The sequence below is a fragment of the Mytilus californianus genome, unplaced genomic scaffold (genome assembly GCF_021869535.1).
Source record: "Mytilus californianus isolate M0D057914Y unplaced genomic scaffold, xbMytCali1.0.p SCAF_11, whole genome shotgun sequence".
Lineage (NCBI taxonomy): Eukaryota > Metazoa > Mollusca > Bivalvia > Mytilida > Mytilidae > Mytilus > Mytilus californianus.
The window spans coordinates 43,270,027-43,291,245 of record NW_026262593.1 but is presented as its reverse complement, the minus strand read 5'-3'; the positions used below and the strand labels follow the sequence as shown (position 1 = coordinate 43,291,245).

Sequence of the window (21,219 nt, the reverse complement as noted above, 5' to 3'; positions counted from 1 at the left end):
TGCGTTTTGTCTACATAAGACTCATCGATGGATCTCGAACGAAGAAAAAGTTGATAGACGTACTCAATTTCGACTTTAAAGAGTATTGGACACCAAAACTTCAAAACAGTTATGGCAGTTATTCGGTACACTAAAACCTGGTTTCGTTTACAAAATTCTCTTCAGTCACGTTTGTTCCAAAACAGTAAAGAGCAAAAACACTAACAAAGTTGAAGAGCATTGTAGACTTAATATCCAAAAAAAACTAATTTTATTGGATCAAGTACTCCTGGGGTAGAAACTAATAAGTATTTTGAATAATTTTAGAATTTTACACAAAATGACTGCTTGGTTGGTGATAACCAATGGGAAGAAAATTTCATAAACCACTAGTACTGATGATGATGGATGTGGTTTACGACCTTGACTTCCTACAAAGCCCTCGGATGGTCGTTACTAACCCAATGGCTATATGCGTACAGTATCTTTCGTTAAATGATGGAAAGTAATCATACAAAAAGTATTTTAAATCACATAAGTTGGAGTATCCACAGACAGCATGACTGAAATAAAGAAATTATTTTCAATAACTCTGGCTAATGCGCATCGATTAATATTTTACTACTTGCGTTACTGTGAAAAAGATTTGATGCAATAAGAAAAGGCTGAAAGGTTCGACAATTGACACATATAAGACATTCGTTCTGAAATTTGGAAGAAATTAACAAACAAGTGTTATTCTTTTCAAAGGTGTCTAAATTAACACTTTTTCATATAGATTCATTTAAGAATAGAATGGCAACATTTGCACTATCAAGAAATGGATAATGGACACGGTTATGTTATCAAGACAAAACAATTATAAACCACAGACCATCGATATGGTAAATATTTCGTAATATGATTAAATAATTACGTATGCAAAACAATTTTAGACAGCATTGAAAGAGTATTTCCAACTTCTTGTCATGTAACTTTATTCTGGTCATGTAACTTTCTCCTTGGTCGCTATAATAATGCTGTGAATTAATTGACGTTAAGATACACAAAAAAGTTCATGCTAGACATACTGATCGGTTCATATAAATTCAAAGCACTGTTTTCAGGGATATACCGACATTTAGTGGGAAAAGTAAATAATATATAGCTGTGTCCCTTCGATTCCATTAATTGCATCAGATTTGGAAATATTCGTAAGTTTTAAATTCCTACCCTGATTAAGATCACTCTCTCAATTTTGTACTGCTAATCTTCACATATGATAATTTAAAAGAAAAGAGCTGCTACATGATGAATAAAAAAATAACATCTACATACAGTTTAGATATAGAAGCTGTATGGCACATTGGTTCTTGCAAAATATAAAATAAACATAGTGCTTGAGATTAACTCTCTTACACATTTTTACACATAAATCAGCCTTTTAACAGTATATTATGTCTGTATGTTTTGATACTGGAAATGTTTTTCTTTTTTTCAATAAAGAATTAACCCGCATTTTATTTTTTGTTTTTTTAACAGAAGCTTAAATTCTTTGAAAAAAATGCATGTTTCAATTCCTTTTCCAAGAAAACTTTTAAATCAAATTCAATAAAAGAAAAATGTTTGAAACGTCTTCTATCCAACCATATAAAATCATTCATGGCAAATTATCTGGGGGGGGGGGGGGGGGGGGGGATCTAAAAACAATGGGCCTTTAACAAGTATAATATTTGAAGAACTAAATTACAAATTCTCAAACTTTGAACACTTTCATAAAGATTTTACAATAAGATAATGGGGGAAATATCTCTATACCAACGAACAATCATTCGTCATCAATGTCATATAATGTTTATCAAAATCAAAAGGCAATTTCAGGAGAAATTAGAAAAATGGTTGAACAATGTTTAAACAGTGGAATGCCTAAAAAACAGTCATTTGCTTGCCTTTGAGGAGACAATGATTCTGAAAAATTATCTAAGTTCCGTGTCCCTTTATCTATTGTTCTCAGATAATTGTAGATGAAAAATTTACTATAGCAGTCCAATATTTTAACAAAAGCTTCAAATTGTATTGGGTTTTTTTTTTTTTTTTTTTTTTGTTTTTGTTTTTTTTTAGTTTTGATTTAACTTACGCTTCCTGTATTATTTATTTTATATTATTCAAAGCCTTTTATAGCTAGCTAGATGGTATGGCTGTTGCTCATTGTTGCATTCATATCGTTTCATATACCTAACTTGTGTATCATTTGGTCTCTGGTGGGGATAAGCCTACTGAAGAAGGTTCAACTTGGAATTTGCTGGATTATGAGTATTTATCCAAAAATGTAGAAGAAAGATATTCATAATCAAATTATTATTAATTTATGGAATCGGACAACTCTTGTATATTGAGACCATTCTAAGATAAAGAAACTTTTTATTAGCTATGCTGATTAAAACAACAATATATCCTATTCATTAATAATATAATACAATTATTGAAGACAGGACCCTTCTTTAAAACTAAAACTGATTATTGTCTATATCGGCCGACATTTTAAATCGAACAATGAAATTTTCAGCCATTTTCATTTGATGCGATTAATTGTTTAATTTGCTAATTGCATGTTCAAAGAAGCTAAATGGTTTTCTGGAACAAACCATTCTTAAATGCAAAATCTGTCCGTTTTCAATACGAGTTCATTTTGATTTAATTTCAACATAAGAAGGTTTTGTAATGACATTTCATATAATTTTAAGTTCCTTTGTAGTAAAACTTTAAAAAGTTTATTGCAAAAAAAAACATTTCCAATGCTAACCTTTTTTTAACGAAATAATGGAATATCAGTTAAAGGCGATACAATATCAGCAACTAGTACTAGAAAAACATTAAAACATTCTGAAATAGACCATAATGTAGCCTAATTACTAAAAGTATAAATTGTTTATACCGGTAAAGTTTTTAATAAAATAATCATTTCAGACCTTCCAACATGTCGAATAGGTCGTGAAACAATTGGGCGTATTTCTTGTTTCAAATATATACTTTTTTTCAAAAACAGACCATGATTATTTAAAATTGAACTGCTAAGTATCAGCCTTCATCATGAGATTTATTATAATTTACATAGCCTATATATAATACTATGAAATTGTGGAGGAGAGTTTATTCTTAATGACTTATAATATTTATTGTCAATGTTTCAACTGGTTTTAATCAAACAGGGAAAGTTTCAACCTTTTAGTTTTGTTGCGATGCAGTTTTTGCTAATCGTATTACTAAAAGGTATAAATATTTTTTTTCTAAAACAGACTATTCTTATATTTTAAAAACTTACTATTTGCTATAACAGTTCAATATTTTTAAATAAACACTTAAATTTCAGTCACCTTTATAAGTTTTGACATTATTTAATTTAAAAGTATAATAAAAATATTACTTATTGTATTATTTATTGGGAACCAGACCAGTCTATGACAATCAAACTATTTATTTTTATACCGGTCAATACTTTGTAATACAATGATAATCAAATTTCAGGCTTTTTAATAGGTTGTGATACAAGTTTAGCTAATGGTGTGTTTAAAATTCAAATAATCATGCTTGCGGGTGTCAGTTAATGATAGACGTGTTATTCAAGAAAATGGACACACTCATTTCGGGGCCTTTTGAAGCTTGTTATGTGGTATAGGTTTTGCTCATTGGTGAAGGCCGTACGGTGACTTATAGGTGTTAAGTTCTACGTCATTTGGTCTCTGATGGAGAGTTGTCTCATAAGCAAGCATACCACATCTTCTTTTTTTTTTTACATTTGGACATGACACGAAATTCTGGACATCTTAAGCGTCTATTGACGTAAAGAAGACATGACTTTGTTTCGCTGTGTTACAAACAATATAGTGTTTATGTATGATATTTAGTTCCCGTGGAAGTCATCAACAATTTGCATAAAAGAAAACTAGTGTAGTCTTCAACAAATTCAATTGATTACAACAAATTCAACTTGCATTTTAATCATTCTCAGCTCCATACTTATTTACTATTTTATCAATACAAACAATTGAACTATCCATGGATCTTAGCGTTCGTTTTTAAAAAAAGATAAATAAAGAAAGGCCCTTCAAAAGCTACATCCTCTGTACTTCCGGTCTCGACTCAACTTGATTTTGGGTATTTTTGTATCACAATTTACAATACATTAAAACAAACTAGTTAACACAACATTTTTCATGAAATGATTTTTAAAATATACCGTTATGATCAGAGTAATTTGGCAATATTATATCTTTATTCTAAAGTTCAAGAAGAACAAAATATAGATTGAAAAGGCAATATAGAACACATTGTGTAAATACGGAACACTGCTGTTCACTTCGGGGTCGAGTTTTCTGATTTTTTTAAACCCTTCTTGGGGAATTTCTTCATTGCGTCCTTGCTTTAGAAAATTTAACGTTTTCAGTCACAGCGATGTGTAGGATCCCTTTCTTAAACGAATATGAATTTCTATAAAAAATGAACGTATGTTTAAGAGAAAGGCGAAAAATAAAAAAGGATATTCAAACTCATAAGTGAAAAAACAAACTGACAATGACATGGCAAAAAACGAAAAACGATCAAACGGAAAAAAAAAAAGTATACAAAACACAACATAGAAAACTAAAGACTGAACAACACGAACCCCACCAAAACCACTTGCATTGGAACTTATGTTTTAATAGTTTCCTAGTAAGCAGCAACCCCCTATCAAGGAAAAATTATTATAGGAAATGAAAGTTCTGGAACATCGCATCGGTATATATTAATCATTTTCAAATACAGAACATATTGTTAATACAATATGACACAAATTCTTGATAAATTGAGATATTTATAGAAGCAAGATTATCTAGCGAATTTACGGTCAAAATGACACTGCACTTGTTTCATATGACATGTTTCTTCTCATCTTGCTACACAATGACAAAATGTGACATTAAAATTGATAGTAAATGAAAACGTCTACAGTTAAGTAGATAGATTCACTAGTGACGGAAACTAGTCTTCGTATCTATAGAATATCAAGTCAACATTGGCACACTTGTGAACCGCTTTTCATTGTTCAATTAGATGATTTGAAGACCTAATTGATCGTTTAAAAAGAACTGATTGGCGTTTGTTGCTGTTTATCATATTTGTTTTTCGTTCATTGTTTTGTACATAAATAAGGCCTTTAGTTTTCTCTTTTTTAATTGTTGAACATTTGTCATTGCGGGGCCTTTTATAGCTGACTATGCGGTATGAGTTTTGCTCATTGTTGAAGGTCGTACAGTGGCCTTTAGTTGTTAACGTCTATGTCATTTTGTCTCTGGTGGAAAGTTGTCTCATTGGCAATCTTCTCACATCTTCTATTTTTATTTTGTTTTAACCCTTCATGAGCAAAATGAGTGTATTCCCAAAACGGCCTGCTGTTATGAAATTTTGAAACTCATACTGATACCCGCCTTGTAACTTTTTGATCCATTGATTTTTAAGACAAATTTTATGAAACATTGCAATTTTATTAGTTTTGTAAAATTTTGTATCGAAGGACTGAATAGATTTGTATCTGATTGAGATTGCATTGTTTTAATTACGACAGAAGTATGGTTTTTGTTTTACAGATCTTTACTTCTCAACATACCAAACATGCCAGACTACATCGCTATGGGGATACACACAAATATATAGTATTATATAATGCATCAGTACATACATGTACTGTATTTCTTAGTTTGGTCGGTTTCTATATGTACTTCTCGTTATTGTTTACGATAATCAAAAAGTACAGAACATGTGAAAATATAGCGAAATGCATCTCCGTTGTCGACGGAATCGACAAAGTCTTGACATCACTCATTGTTATTTTTTTTTAATTGTATGACGTCAAAGGAGTTATATTATCGGATTTATTTCACAAATTGTCATTTTGGCCCTCTTAGTCATTTTTCATATGCATACTTACAATTCGTTCAAATATAAAAAAATACCAGTTTTTGTTCATTTTCTGTGTTCTTCTTCTTCTTCTTTTCTTTTCATTTTCTTTTTCTTTCTTTTTCTTCTTTTTTTTTTTGGGGGGGGGGGGGGGGGGGGGGGGGTTTGAGACGATATCGATTTATTTAAATGTTCGAAAATATTCAATAATACTTTTAGTAATTTGAAATAGTAAACTGCCTAAACTGGGCCTAATTGTGATTTATAAAACCGTGTTTACATTCAAGAGACAAGGATACATTGTGAAGCAATTGTCAAATAAAATAATGTCAGTGACTATTCATTTAAAGATGTAACAAAATGTAATAGATTAATTTGTTAATTATATGTTGTATGCAGTGATACTTTTAACACTAACTTCAACAGTTTATCATATACAACGTCAGTAAGATGATGTTATGTTTTAATTCACGTTGTTTAAACAAACATCAAATATTTATGCCATTAAATGCTCCAGCTACTTTGAAACCATGTGAACATAATTGAACACATGTAATTATCACTGTGTATCATCACCACCGGATAAAGGTACCCTTGGCCTTGTTCTCTGTTCATTGTCTAAGAAAAACAACATTACTGTACAAATACAAGCGTACTGGGTACCTCTATGCTGATATATGTACAGCAATGTAGTTTTGACAATGAACAGAGAACCAGGCCAAGGGTACCTATATCCGGTGGTAATGATACACAGTGATTATGTACACTTCTTTCCTTACTAAAAACAATGAAACACAAACACAATGTTTGGGTACTGAAGGCAGTGACCAGCTAAAACTATTGTTTTCTAATACAAAATATATCGCCTGCCTCAAAATCCAAACTAGAATATAAAAGTTCCTATCAACACAAAAGGGAAGGGCCTGATGGGTTATTTTCGTTCTTCATGATCGGCGCATTTTCGCTATCGTGATCCGTTTTTCTACAGATTTTTTTTTTTTTTTACATTTTCGTGATCCGTGATCATGGAAATTTATTTTCTGTGAATCGTGATTGACAAAAAAATCAACTCGTGAATCGTGATGAGACCCCCCCCCCCCCCCCCCCCCCCCTCCCCATCAGGCCCATCAAAAGAAACTGCTTGGCATAATCCTGCAAGTGTTCTGTAACAAACCGATCTACAAAAAACACTTTCAAGGTACTTAAACAATATGAAAACAAAAATATAAAAATATTTTTGTAAAAGAAAAATTAAACTTCTAACTATTACTATGTTAAATCGGTTTGGTCACTACAAAATCATCGATAACTTAAAACTCGTACAGTTACCTTATGAACGGACCGCCAAACAGAATGACAACAACACAACCTTTTGACTCCCCTTTATAAAATCAACGCGAAATCTTTCAAACTCATACCTCATACCGCACATAAATACATTTATTGTTTTTATTTTTTTTTCATCTAATTTTGAAGTCAATAACACACTTAATGTGATCTTGTAATTACATTACAACATGTAGTATTACAAATGTTAGCTTTACACACCTGTCTATGTTTTTTATTCAACCCTAGGTGTTTTATCAAAGCCTTAAGGATGATGAATTCGTGGACACGATCATTAAGTTGGACATTACATCGTGTTCACCATTTATTTCCTCATATAAAACTTCAAATTAATCTTCGTGCTCCTTATTCATACTTATTTGTCATACATCCAAAATGTCCAGTCCATAATTGCATTGCTTCGGGTTAAAAAAAATGTATTTGCTGACAGACATTGATTCATATTTCAATCAAGTACATGTGAACTGATGTTAAAACATATTGACATCAATACTCTATTGTATTAACACATTAAATAATCTAGTTGAGAAAAGGCGTTTTGGATATATTAAACATGTAATGCATGACAGCATTAGTGGAACGTTTTAAAAGAGAGAGGGGTTGTAGTCGTCTTAAGATGAATAGACAGTGAATAAATATACGATAGTTTTTCTTGAATTTTCATTTGAGAGAATCACGTATGTCCATTCAAAATTTCAATTTTTTTTAAATTTATTTTTCAAATTTTAATAATTTTCTTAGGATTCATGATAACCATTCTTTGGCGAATAAAAAAAACACCTAATTGGTAGAACTGTTAACTTTGTGAGTATTTTATTTCTGTCAATTTCTTTCGTGAACAAAAAAGGATGGGGGACATATTTTATGGTGTTTCTTGCTATAATATTAACGTAGTTAAAAATTTAATGGAAATACAATATCAGCCGATTTAACTATCTCTCCTGTGTTGTATACATGGTATACGTTTGTACAAATGTTACCCCCGGGGCAACATCGATGATTATTTCATTTATTAATAAGCCAATAATTGTAGAAATTTTCTTTAATCTACATTTAAGAATAATATAAAATAATTTGAGAAAGCAACGTTTTCAAGTAAATATTATACAAAGTTTAGTAATGAATTGATGTTTCAAATCAATGAAATGTATATAGATATAAGAAGATGTGGTATGAGTGCCAATGAGACAACTCTCCATCCAAGTCAAAATTTATAAAAGTAAACCATTATAGGTCAAAGTACGGTCTTCAACACGGAGCCTTGGCTTACACCGAACAGCAAGCTATAAAGGGCTCCAAAAATGACTAGTGTAAAACCATTCAAACGGGAAAACCAACGGTCTAATTTATATAAAAAACGAGAATCGAGTAACACTTCAACCACATCAACAAACGACAACTACTGAACATCAGATTCTTGACTTAGGACAGATGCAAACAAATACCGGCTTATCAAGAAACCAACACATCCAAGATAGCACGTCCCATAATTGTTCATAATTTACAAAGTTTACCTAAAGCTAACTTGAATATGTTAATGCCATACTAAATATAATGTGATTTCCATTTTTAAAATACATTAAATCTTAAAAAGAAGTGAAATATAAGACAGTTCCGGTCACATGGTGATGAGAAAATTAAAAAAAATATATACTGACGGTAGATTATTCTTTTTAATTCTAATTTTCAAATATGCAATAATTGTAAAATAAAAATATTAACATAAATGTCTTTCATTACTTCATTGTCTTAATCAAATTTGCATTACGAAAGTTAATTGATTACGTCGTGTTTGATGTTAAAATCATGTGATATGCACTGAAACCCTGATTTTCTCCTTATCAATCAATGTGTCACCGTCACCGTAGAAGACTGTTTGTAATCAACTCCTAATTAAATGATTAACAGAAAAGTAAAACAGTTCGTTTTAGAATGATTTGAGTTATGTTCTATCCCCGGATTTGGCCTCTGTTATAACCATTACGGTCTGTTTTTGGCAATTTTGCGGTCTAAACTGTTAGCCTTAAATTGTTTTTCTGCAGTCGATTCTACGGCATTTCAGTATATTGGAAACATTATGGGGTGAATATATTGTCTGTCATGATATCTGAAAACTTTGGTTAGCAGATGACGTTGCGGTCGCTAATATGTAATGACATTATATTGACGTGGCGTTGTCACTATAGGTTGATCTAGTCATGGGTGGTCATTAACAAATTTCGTCTGTCTGTACCGTTGTTGTAAGGATTGTAAAAGGAAATTCTGACATGGTCTTACAACTGCACGTTGACGTTTTCCTGTCTGCAAAACTCTAATGGCCCAATTCAGATTGTCATTGCTCAGTCTCGGGCAACATTGAAATGCAACATTTTTTTAGGATTAAATTGGGGGTTCCGTTTTTGTTTTTGTTTTGTATGTGTCTTTTGCTCCCAAACGTTTTATATTTCAGCCTTTCCGAACGTTTAGTCTCCATAGTACCGGAATATATCCGATGACAGCTATTCAAGAATCACATTCCGTGCGCCCACAGAAATATGTATTATGCCTTTTCATATCGTGTACAGTAACAAATGTATTAAAGTGTGCCGATTTAATTACCTCCCATAGATAAGATTTCATTTTATACTAGTATGTAATTTTGTTGTGTTTTGGTGGAATTCTGCATTTAAAATCAATTTTGATTAACCAGTAAAAATTCCAAAAAACATAAACTTATACTAAAGAAACCTTTTTGCAAATTAAATATATAAGTTATTGAGAATCTTTTCTTTTCTTTTTAATTTTACTTTTGTGGCTCAAATTGAGTAATTCAATGAAGAGTACGTGCGTAAAAGAGTCTATTTGTATCGGTAGGTTGCTCTGTAATAGTTATCTACCCTACATCTTATCTCTTTAATATTTAACCCATTTTTGAAAAATTACCTAGAATACAGGGCAAATCGTTTGTATTGTGTCAATAAATTGGACTAAATTCGTGTTCTATTGTTTACAGGTCAAATCGTTTGGGTTGGGTCACTAAATTGGACTAATGTCGTGTTCTATTGTTTACTACGGATGCAACATATCGTGATTGTCGTAGCAACACAATAAATTAATTCAAAATAAGTAATATATACACGTGCATTTTTCTAATAAGTTTATGTCCAGTAAATCATATTGGGCCTTCAGGGTAAGAAAATGATGAAGCTTTTCACGTAATCTTGATGTTTATTTAAGTGGAACACAATTTTCTTGCACAGTTATTTTCACAACAGTATTGTCATTTCACCTGTACAAGTAGTTGCGTCAGAGTAAAAGGTAAGAGAAAGTTCTATTCTCAATATTAGAAAAACAGAATAGGGTTTTATATTAATGGTATTGTACTGTTTTACAAGTACAAGGAAATCAGATGAAATAATTAATCTTAAATTGAATAAATTTTTTTAAATTATCATGCAAAAATGAAATTGCCAAATCGAACATCAGTTTGTTACATTTATATATATATATATATATATATATATATATATATATATATATATATATATATATATGAGTGAGAGTTATAGATTTTTTTTATTTCAATAGAAAGTATCGGCATATTTTGTTTTTCAGTGCAAAAAAATATGATTATATTTTTTTCAAATTTTGAAAGGTACTGAGCATTTAAGACCTCTTAGCTTATTCATAATTTCCATCCTTTTTTCCCAATATCAAAAGAAAATATATTCAATTCTTTGATCTTCAATTAAGTATGTAATTGTCCCGTTCAAGCTTTCTATTTTAGTTCAAATTATGGAAAGAGTTCCATATGGCACTCTCGGAATACACTGTAACACGTTATTGAGCTCATTTGTTAAGATGGGGTGTCATTTTGGTACTATTGCCCTTACCATCTCAATTTAATTTTAATGTAGGACCAAAATGTCTTTGCTTTTCCATTTGCAAAACCGTCCGCAACTAAAATTTTTCAGCCAAAAACTACTTTTTCACTGGTGCTTTAATTTGCATATAACATAATGTTCAAACGTACTTGAAGTATTTGCAAATTATCAAATAGAATCACTAAACTCTTTAATTTATTCCAATTTTATGCACGTATTTGTAATTTTTGTCATCCCGTCTTTCAATCTAATAGTGATTTTGGATGTATTATAACAACTTGGCGGTTGGCTATTAGTTGTATCAGAAGTTGCTACACTTCCGATTTTACTGGTCTCTCGTAAAATTGTTTCTTCGTATCGTTACCAATGAATGTTCTTGCCCATATTGTAGATTTGATGTAGTATAAAAAAAAATATCAAATATATTAACATCTGGCGATATTTCAATTAAAAATGGTTGTGTAAATTTGAGGTATGGCCAATTTCTCTTGAAATTGTAGTTTAAACGAGATCCATTTTCTGAAAAGTTTTCCGATCTTTGCCAAAATTCCCTTATCATAGTTTCAATAGGATATTCTGATATTTCGGTGTATTTTCGAACATGTGACCACATTATAAATGCATAGAGCTGGCTCAAACTGCACTTTTTGACGGATTTGGGTAAATTTGGGGTATTTCAAAAATGGTTCTTAAACAAAATTAAATTATGTGGGACGTTTAGCTATTAGCGTTTAATTATTAGTGTCCGTCTATATAAATACAAATTAATTCCTTTTGTTTAGAGACGTACTTTTATGAAACCAGACAATATTTGCAATATTGACGGTCTTCAATAGCAATATGTTATGATAATGTTATTTTAATTAAACTGAAATATGTAGAAATGGTGATAGTTTCTGTTATGATATTACATAGACTATGTAATACCATAGTAAGACTATGTAATACCATAGTAAGACTATGTAATACCATAGTAAGACTATGTAATACCATAACAGAAACTATCATTATTTCTACATTGAGTTGAATACAAAGAAGATTTTAATAACTTTCTGATTTTTTGCTTGTGAGTGAAACAAATACAGGGCACATCTGTCCTAGCACTTTGATTAGTTAAACATATGCTGAATTGTGATAAGAGCTTACTGGAAACTCAGTGGTGAATCTTCTTAACATTGATTAGCTGGTACTTTTCCATTCGTTTGATGTGTTTGAGCTTTTGATTTTGCCATTTGATAAGGGACTTTCCGTTTTGAATTTTCCTTGGAGTTCGGTATTTTTGTTATTTTACCTTTTACCATTAGTTAAAGGACTGTTTCTTTTTAAATGCAATTCAATTCAAGTCTGTTTGTGTCAGTTATCATTTATTCATATAACTTTTCCTCTGCAAAACACAAGAATTGACATGCATGTATTCAAGGAACTCTTCAGAATTACTTCCTCTTAGGCTAATACTAGCTTTGCAAATACAGCTAAGATATTTGGCAGAGATGTGTTAACTCTTATCTGATCAATGGGAACTCAAAAGTTATCATTTTGTCAAACTTTTGTGTTTTCTCAGTTTCAGATGAAGCCGAATTAAGAATTTAATTCCGAAAATTAGTTTGTCCCTTTTCGACCTTCACCGCCTGTGGTTTTGATCCAGTCATGCTATCTGGTAATCGTAGCTCGAATATTTAGAACATTAGGTCATTAGATATTTAACAAAATTTATACCAGAACAAATATTTCCAATTATTTTTTTTTATTTTGTCCTTATTTTGTGCTGTTACACCATTGTTCATAGCTAGGGACTTTCAAACATGTTTACATCCTTTATGTTCCTGTACCAAGTCAGGAGCCTGGAATTCAGTGGTTGCCGTTTGCTGCTATCTGTTATATTTGTTTTTAGTTTATTGTTTGTCAAAAATCAGCCCGTTGGTTTTTTTCGTTTGAACTGTTTATATAACTGGTTATTTTGTCATGTCGGAGGCTTTAATATGCGATTTTTACGGAATTTTGTTCATTGTTGCAGTCCGTACAGTGACCTATAGTTGCTCTTATCCACGTCATTTGAACTCTGATGGATAGCTGTCTCATTAGCAATCATGCCACATCTCATTATTTATCTCGTGATAATGATGTTTCCTTCTATACATATTATTAATCTTATAAATGAAATTAATCTTATAAATACAATAAATCTTATAAATATAGTTAATCTTATAATATAATTAATCTTATAAAAGTGGATTAGAAGTGAATGGCTGTCACTAAAAACATGAATAACACTTTATAAATGTGTTGCGTCAAAAGCGATTTTCTGGATTTAACTTCATCAGAAACACTCAAAGTCAAACATTTGAAAGTCGTTCCCATTTTAATGGTTTTACACTAGTAATTTTTGGGGCCCTTTATAGATTGCTGTTCGGTGTGAGCCAAGGCTCCGTGTCGAAGACCGTACTTTGACCTATAATGGTTTACTTTTATAAATTCTGACTTGGATGGAGAGTAGTCTCATTGGCACTCATACCACATCTTCTTATATCTAAGTACTAGTACTTGAAAATGTGAGGAGCTTTGTGACCAAAAAGGATCTAAAGAGAGAGAGATAGAAAGATAGATAGTTTATTAACGTCTCACCATTAATATACACAATAAAATATATATAAGAGAACAGCCAAATCCATCAATGGTCAATTTTGCTTTAGGGGAAACTGAAAAAAAAATCTGAAAAATAGTTAATAAGCTTTACGTCATTATAAAGCTTACTGTAGGACACCTGACATGATAGTAAAGCATGTATTGTTTACAGCACACAACATCGTTATTCAATTTGACAGTACCGATGGGGAAGATCATGCATGATCAAAACATCATTTTATAACACACGTTTGACACTTAATATAAATATAACAACAAAAGCATTTTAATTTTGATGACAATTATTTATTTAGACATCGATACATGGTTATATTTTTCATGTTTATCGCCTAATGGCTTATCACGTTTTTATTTCATAGTTTTTGTTGATTTGATAAGAAGTTTGTTAATAAAATTTACAAAAATGTCAACATTTATTATGTCATTTTACCATATAAAAAAAATGCATTACATTGTATGTTTGAAGAGTAAAAGGTCTGACATCTTTTCCATAATGGAATAAATCCTTAAACTCTTTTTGACTTAGTACGGTTTAATTGTCCAGCTTTGGAATACAACCGTTAATTCCTAACAAAACAATAAAATAGTAATGTAAATCGTAATATATAAATATTGAATATTTGAGATTTTCTTGCTATAATTATTTTATGTGAATACGAACTGTTAATTATTAAACCCGATCTATGAGGTATAGATACGAGTATGATGAACATTACAAAATCAAAATATATGTGGGTATAATAGTTAAGCACACTGTGACTTTCAAATGAAGAACGACAATAAAATCACGGTTACTATGCTTTTTGTTTTGTCGATGGATTGTCGGGATTCAGTGTCATTTTAATTGTTTTACACTAGTCATATTTGGGGCCCTTTATAGCTTGCTGTTTGGTGTGAGCCAAAGCTCCGTGTTGAATGCCGTACTTTGACCTATAATGGTTTACTTGTACAAATTGTGACTTGGATGGAGAGTTTTCTCATATGCACTCATACCACATCTTCTTATATAATATGCTATATGATGCATTTACGCCATATTTATTTTTTTCCAAACAGTCATCCGTTTATCATTAAGGTGTGTTTATACGTGTAATTAGATTTGGTCCAGTTGCATCCTTATGTTTGATTTTCATAGCAAACTTTATGCGATTTAATGATGCTTGCTTCTCTTGTTTTTGATTTTTTGTCAGATATTCAGAGTCTTCTGGTTTTATCCATGTGGTGACATTCAAATGTTTTGCCCACTAACCCGTACTTTTTCTTTTCATAGTTTTATTACATATAGTTTAAAAAGCCATTTTTGTAAGAATCTTATAAAATCTTTGTTATTTTTTCATAGTTATTGAAAGGAAAAAAGGTGCCAATGTTAAATGTATGAAAAATACAATTTATAACAGTCTTTTAAAACGCTTGTTATTTTGAAACAGAGAATCAAACATCCCTTAAGCAAGCAAGCAACAATCAGTCTATTGATTTACCTCGAAAATTATTTACAGCGACATTATAATTTCCTTAGAGTTTTATGTTATGCGCACTGAAAGTATATTCAGAACATATCAACAACTAAAATCATACCGGACTTAAATTCGAGTTTCTGAACCCAACTGTAATATCTTGTTATGGGCAGTATATTTAGAGAAGAAGGGCAAACAGGTCCAAATTTGGCTTTAAATTTGAATATAAGTTCTTAATTAAAAGTTTTTGATTTAAACTGTCTTTACTTAGGTAAATGGTGTTAAGAACATAGAATTAAGAGTTACCATGGCAATAAACAATGACGATGTATGTGTTTTATTTTCTTTATTCTGTATCACAATTTGAGTATGATATTTTGGATTGAAGAAGTTCTCATACAAGGGCCTTAATGCCAAGCCTCTGTTCTAATTCGCAATGTGATAGTATGAGGAATCTTCAAGAAAAACTAACTTAAGAATGAATCACAAAACTATGTTGAAGAGTTCAGGAGCCTATTATTCAGTGGTTGCTGTTTGTCATATTTGTTTTTCGTTCATAGTTTTGTCATAAATCGGGTCATTGGTTTCCCGTTTGAAAAGTTCTACATTTTGTCATGTCGGTTCCTTTGAAAGCTGACTAAACGGTTTGTTCCTTTTATAGCTGACTAAACGGTATGGGTATTGCTCATCGAAGGCAATACGGTGACTTATAGTTGCTATCATCCACCTCATTTTGACTCTGGTGGATAGTTGTCTCATTAGCAATCATACCACATCTCCTGATGTTGATATACCATTTAAAAGGAGCAAAGAATTTCAATTTAGGTGTCCCTTGCCCAAAACATAAAATGTTGATGACATGTGGTTAAGTTTCATTTTTAATTTATTATCCATCAGCGCGCTGCTCCCTTTTCTTCTGTATTAATCAAAAGTTAAAAGTGATTTCATGATGACAAATTTGTGAAGATGACACTAAAGATCTTTTTACACAGAAAAAGTATGTCTATATATTACCTTTAAGGGCGGAAAAAGAAATCAAAACTGCATTAATAATATATGTAATGCGCGTTAATTATGTTTATGTTTTTTCTTACGGCAAGAGACAGGTTTTACCATGACTCCTGTCAAATGTGGATGTCTGTATTTAAAAGAACATTATGATTGTTTTGATTTGTGATAAAGTGCAAAAATGAAATCATAACTTAATAGTTATTAATGTCATGATAAAAACTACAACAGCAAAAAAATAATTAAGAAATATCATAACATATTATTATTGTTTTTTGCACAAATGACGATAGTATTCGGATTATATGTTATATGACATCATATTTGTGCCAAATCAATCATAGATAATAGACATTTTCAGACATTTGATACCTGTATGGTAAATCACATTGGAATAACTAATCACATCTCTTTGTAATGTGTATGCTATTTCAGTGTTGAAAATCCATTTCAAGATCTGGAAGTTTTGTAACAGTATATAAATAACACATAGCTGAGAGAGTGATAGAGCAGATTGTTACCCCGAGAAAATATTGTCAACCGAGGCGAAGTAGAATTCGATGTGTTATTTAATCTATTATACTGAATGTTCTGTCATTATTGTCTTTTGTATTCATTCTGGTATTTTATAAAAAGAAATGCAGTTTCTAAAAGTAATTTGAGAATGGGTATTGATTTAGTAACTTAAACAATGTAAAAAAATGTTAATCAATCTTTAATTCAAAATGTAACAAATGTGTAATGAGTAAGAATCAAATTGTAAATTAATAGTAATTGTCGAGTACTTAATATCGTTAATGTTTAAAAAAAAAAACAACACAAAGGGAAGCAACATGAATTTTGTTTTATGTTGACAGTCTTTGAAAAAGGTCTGAGTCCGAAACGTAGAACATTGCCCTTAAAATTATTGATTTAACTCAATTCATTGTCCTTTAAATTGCCGATTTTTGATTGGTCTGCACGAGAGGGTAACATTCAAAAAGTTGTCTCCCGCTGAGCCATGTGATAGAGTAAATTGTCACCCTCACCCTAGCATTAACCAATCAAAATTTAACGTGAAGTATAATAAAATGAAATTTGCATATTGTAGTTGTAGTTTTGTAGTTGTACCATGGTTTCTTATTACCTCTTTCATATACACGGAAGCACAGTTGTTAACTTTAAATATTTTCGAAAACGCAACTAAAGAATCACATTTAGGTTTAAATAGTATACTTCTTAGAAAACTGGTCGGTATAAATAGGGTTCTTACATTGTTCTGTCATCATTTTTTGTAGCAGACAGTTGGTTTTATGGCCCTGATTTTTTTACAAAACACCTTCATACGCATCAAGTTCGCTCTTGTATGGTGTTATCTATGTCAAAACTAAACTGATATTTCACTTATATAGCTCTATACATAGTTCAAGTATAAATGAACCTCCCAATTTTGTCAACATCTTTGGTAACAAGCTCTGAATAGCCAAATCAAAACTTTGTTTGACGTTAAAGAACGATTTTTACCATTAAAATGATTAAAAAAAAGGTATACATATTATGGCCATTTCGCTATTACGTATCATGTAAAATAGTGTAAGACATTTATTTTGTTGGGTTTGCAAATACTAAAAAAGAATTGAAGAGTTAAATATCTCAAAAGCATTCTAATACACGTCTAATAAAACAAATTTGACAGGTGCGTTGACAGTAAAAATAAAAAAAATGTTTTATGTATGATATAATTTCAAAAACAAGATAAAAGAAATTCTGTCAAATTTTCTTGCACATGGTAGATAATGTGTGAATGCATAACTGATTACAGCATGTAGCTAATTTATTGATTGTTTGTACAAAAATGAAGTTCGTGAAAGCAGAAGAAAAATGCGAACTCAAAATAGGTTGATTTTAATAGGACAAGAATTATAAACTTAATGAAATAAATAAAGATTAGAGAAAAAATGGCATAAAAAATAACAGATATGAAGACCCTCCATCCAGACCCTCGTAAAGACGCAGTGACAAGCACTGGCTTGACCAATGAGACTTATTTTTTTTTTTTTGTATCAAAATTTAGAAAAGGAAAAGAAATCAGATGCTAATGATAAACGAGAGACGTGTAGATACCAAAGGGACTTTCAAAATCAATAGTAGAAAACGAATTGACAATAACATGGCAAAATACGTAAAAGGACGAAAATCGAACAACCGTACACAAAACTAAACATAGAAAAATAAAGACTGAACAACACCCACCTAAAATCGAGGGTGACAACGCATGGTATTTCATGAGACACATATGCATGCTCAACCCTACTTCTAGCACATGTTTAATCTCTACTATTGTTCATGTTAATTCTGAATGTGATTTTTTAAATCACCACTATTGTTCGTGTTAATTCTGAATGTGATTTTTTAAATCACCACTATTGTTCATGTTAATTCTGAATGCGATTTTTTTTCAGATTATCGAAATGCTTTGCAAAGAATTAATTATCGTTTTGATTGTTGCCATTACATCGCAATGTGTATTGGGGCAAATGGGGGCCGGAGCAGCAGCACAAGCCACAGCAGCAGGACCAGGTTCATTAAATCCACAAATGATGATGCTTAAAGCTATGGCTTCTCGTAATATGGGTAAGAAAGATGAGATTTAAGCGAGATTTGAATATCGAGCAATGTTGGGCATGGACTATGTTTTTTATATTTTTTCTGGTGCATATGATAAGCCAGGAACAATCAATCAATTAATCCATAAGCAAGGCTGGTCTTGATTTCTTTTGATAATACCGTCCCATTACTTTACATATATAGCTACGTAAATTATTGACTTTGACCAAGTTTAATCATAAACTTTCGAACAGCGCATCGGTCGTGTAAAAAGCAGAGTTTTCTCGTCTCATTTGTTGAGTATGCATTTAACTTGCAACTGCCTTTTAATATAGCTTATAATCATCATCAGTCTGTGTGCATATATTCTGTTGCAAGCACAAATTAAAAATTGTCAAGTCGACTGTATGTAATGACACAATTGGTATTTTAAACACGAGCACAAACCTAACATCACTTCAGTGCCTACAAATACATTAGCAAGACCTAACTATTAGTATAATTTGGCAATAGAGATTATATAATGCCATCAATATGATGTATAAAGAAAGAATAATTCTTATACAATCCAGTAAATACAGTTGTTTGTTAGTACTTAAGGTGTTTTAGGTTTTTTTAATGTGTTTTTGTGGTTTAGATGGTTTTATTTATAGCTATAAAAAAGAAAAACAATTCGCTGTACACATGAACGTCTTGAAATATGTTTATTAGAATAATATAGATTATTTTATAAAATTAACAATGTTACACGTGTTTCATTTCAGCCTCACAAAGACGTCGACCACAAATGAATCCATTAATGAAAATGATGTTTATGAGACAACTTATGGCAGGTGAAATGGAAGGACCAATGCTGTTCATGATGATGAGAAGTCTAATGGCACAGTAAAGTGTGGCATCAATGACTTGTAATGGAAATGTTCGGTCTATTTGCATTTTCCCGTTATTCGTTATCTTTAATATTTATTCATTGTTCATTAAAACAAAATCATCTAACAAGAGAACTAGGCCGAGTTGTTTAAGGACGGTTTCAGTTGTTCAAAGCTGATTTCAACGGCATGTGGTCTGATAATTAAACGAAGCGATCCATTACTACGATGGACTTGATTGTATCTGACTTTGTTTAGTAATTAATCTTGAATTACATGTAATTCAAATCTAACATATAGTTTCTCGTCCTTAACAATATTCTTTATATTGAAAAAATCTAATTTAAATAATTCATAAATTATGACAAAATCTATAGAGTGTTGGCCATTCTAACATGTCTAAGCTCAGGAATATTTCAGTGGATTTTTTTCGCCTTAGTTTTCGGCGTATCTGGTTGTTTATTATGGTACTTAAAAGCCGTGTTGAAAACACAACGGATTCTGTACGGTTTCCAACATTTATACACAATGCACTGGGAATTTTTTAACTATTAAAACTTTTAAACGCACATACAAAATTTCACGAAAACTTAACACTATACATATATTTATTTTAAAACGATGAATTAATGTACTTTGATTTTGCTTTGGATTTCGGTTTTACTACATATGTTGCTTTCGAGATGTTTTTAAGAAATAACAAGTAAAGAAGCTAACAAATGAGAAGTTTCTATTGTATAATGAAATAAGAATGGTGTATTTTAGGACTTTGCCTATTTGTTTGAAATAGGACAAATCACTTTTTGTGTCACTTTATATCATATGATGTTTAGTGTTGACATGTACATGTTCTTGTGCAATATTAAATTCGTTTAATCTTTGTGTAGTTTTTTTAGTTAATTTTTTGAGTCAACAATGACTCATGAATAAATGAGCATGAGGTTCAACCGTTTTATTTTTAATTTTTAGTAGTCTATTTGGCTTTGTGGTAGCGTCGTTGGTTTGGTCACCGACTGGGTCAAACTTAACACTTCAAAATTGGTATTTGATGCTTTTTATCTAAGAACGCGGCATTTAGGAGTAAGAGGAAAGATGGGTTGGTCCGTTGTCAGAATAATGTGTCTAGATAGGGTGATATGGCTTCCTGTGGGCGGTTATCTTGTGAACTAGCACGTTAAAAATCCGGCTCAGTTTGTCGGTCTAGTACAAACCAGTGCTCGTATTTGTATTCTATTAACATGTTCTCGTTCTGGATTTGTTTTTAACTTGTCAATGAACGTTAAACATTCATCTGTTACCATCATCATCTGATATCACCATGCCCTGTCGAGCGTAGGAAAATTTCACAAGGCAATTAAACATTTTATCTACACTTTCTTTCACTAGCATTGGTCAAGACGTTACTCATTTGTACATCCATACATATGACGGACAGAGTTAATCCTGCATTGCGTTCATAGAATTATAACTGTATCATCATACCATCCAAATGTTTGTTCTCTGGATTTAATCAGTAATAAAAATAAGAAGACGCGGTATGAATGACAATGAGATCAA

The 21,219-nt window shown here is 31.2% G+C and overlaps 1 long non-coding RNA gene across 1 annotated transcript; it reads left to right on the top strand.

Moving 5' to 3' along the window:
- The first annotated feature begins 10,435 nt into the window (after positions 1 to 10,435).
- LOC127720133 (uncharacterized) lies at positions 10,436 to 20,542 on the top strand. Its single transcript, XR_007990635.1, has 3 exons — positions 10,436 to 10,536; positions 18,649 to 18,820; positions 19,558 to 20,542. It is a non-coding gene; the product is annotated as an uncharacterized LOC127720133 (long non-coding RNA).
- The last annotated feature ends 677 nt before the right edge of the window (positions 20,543 to 21,219 follow it).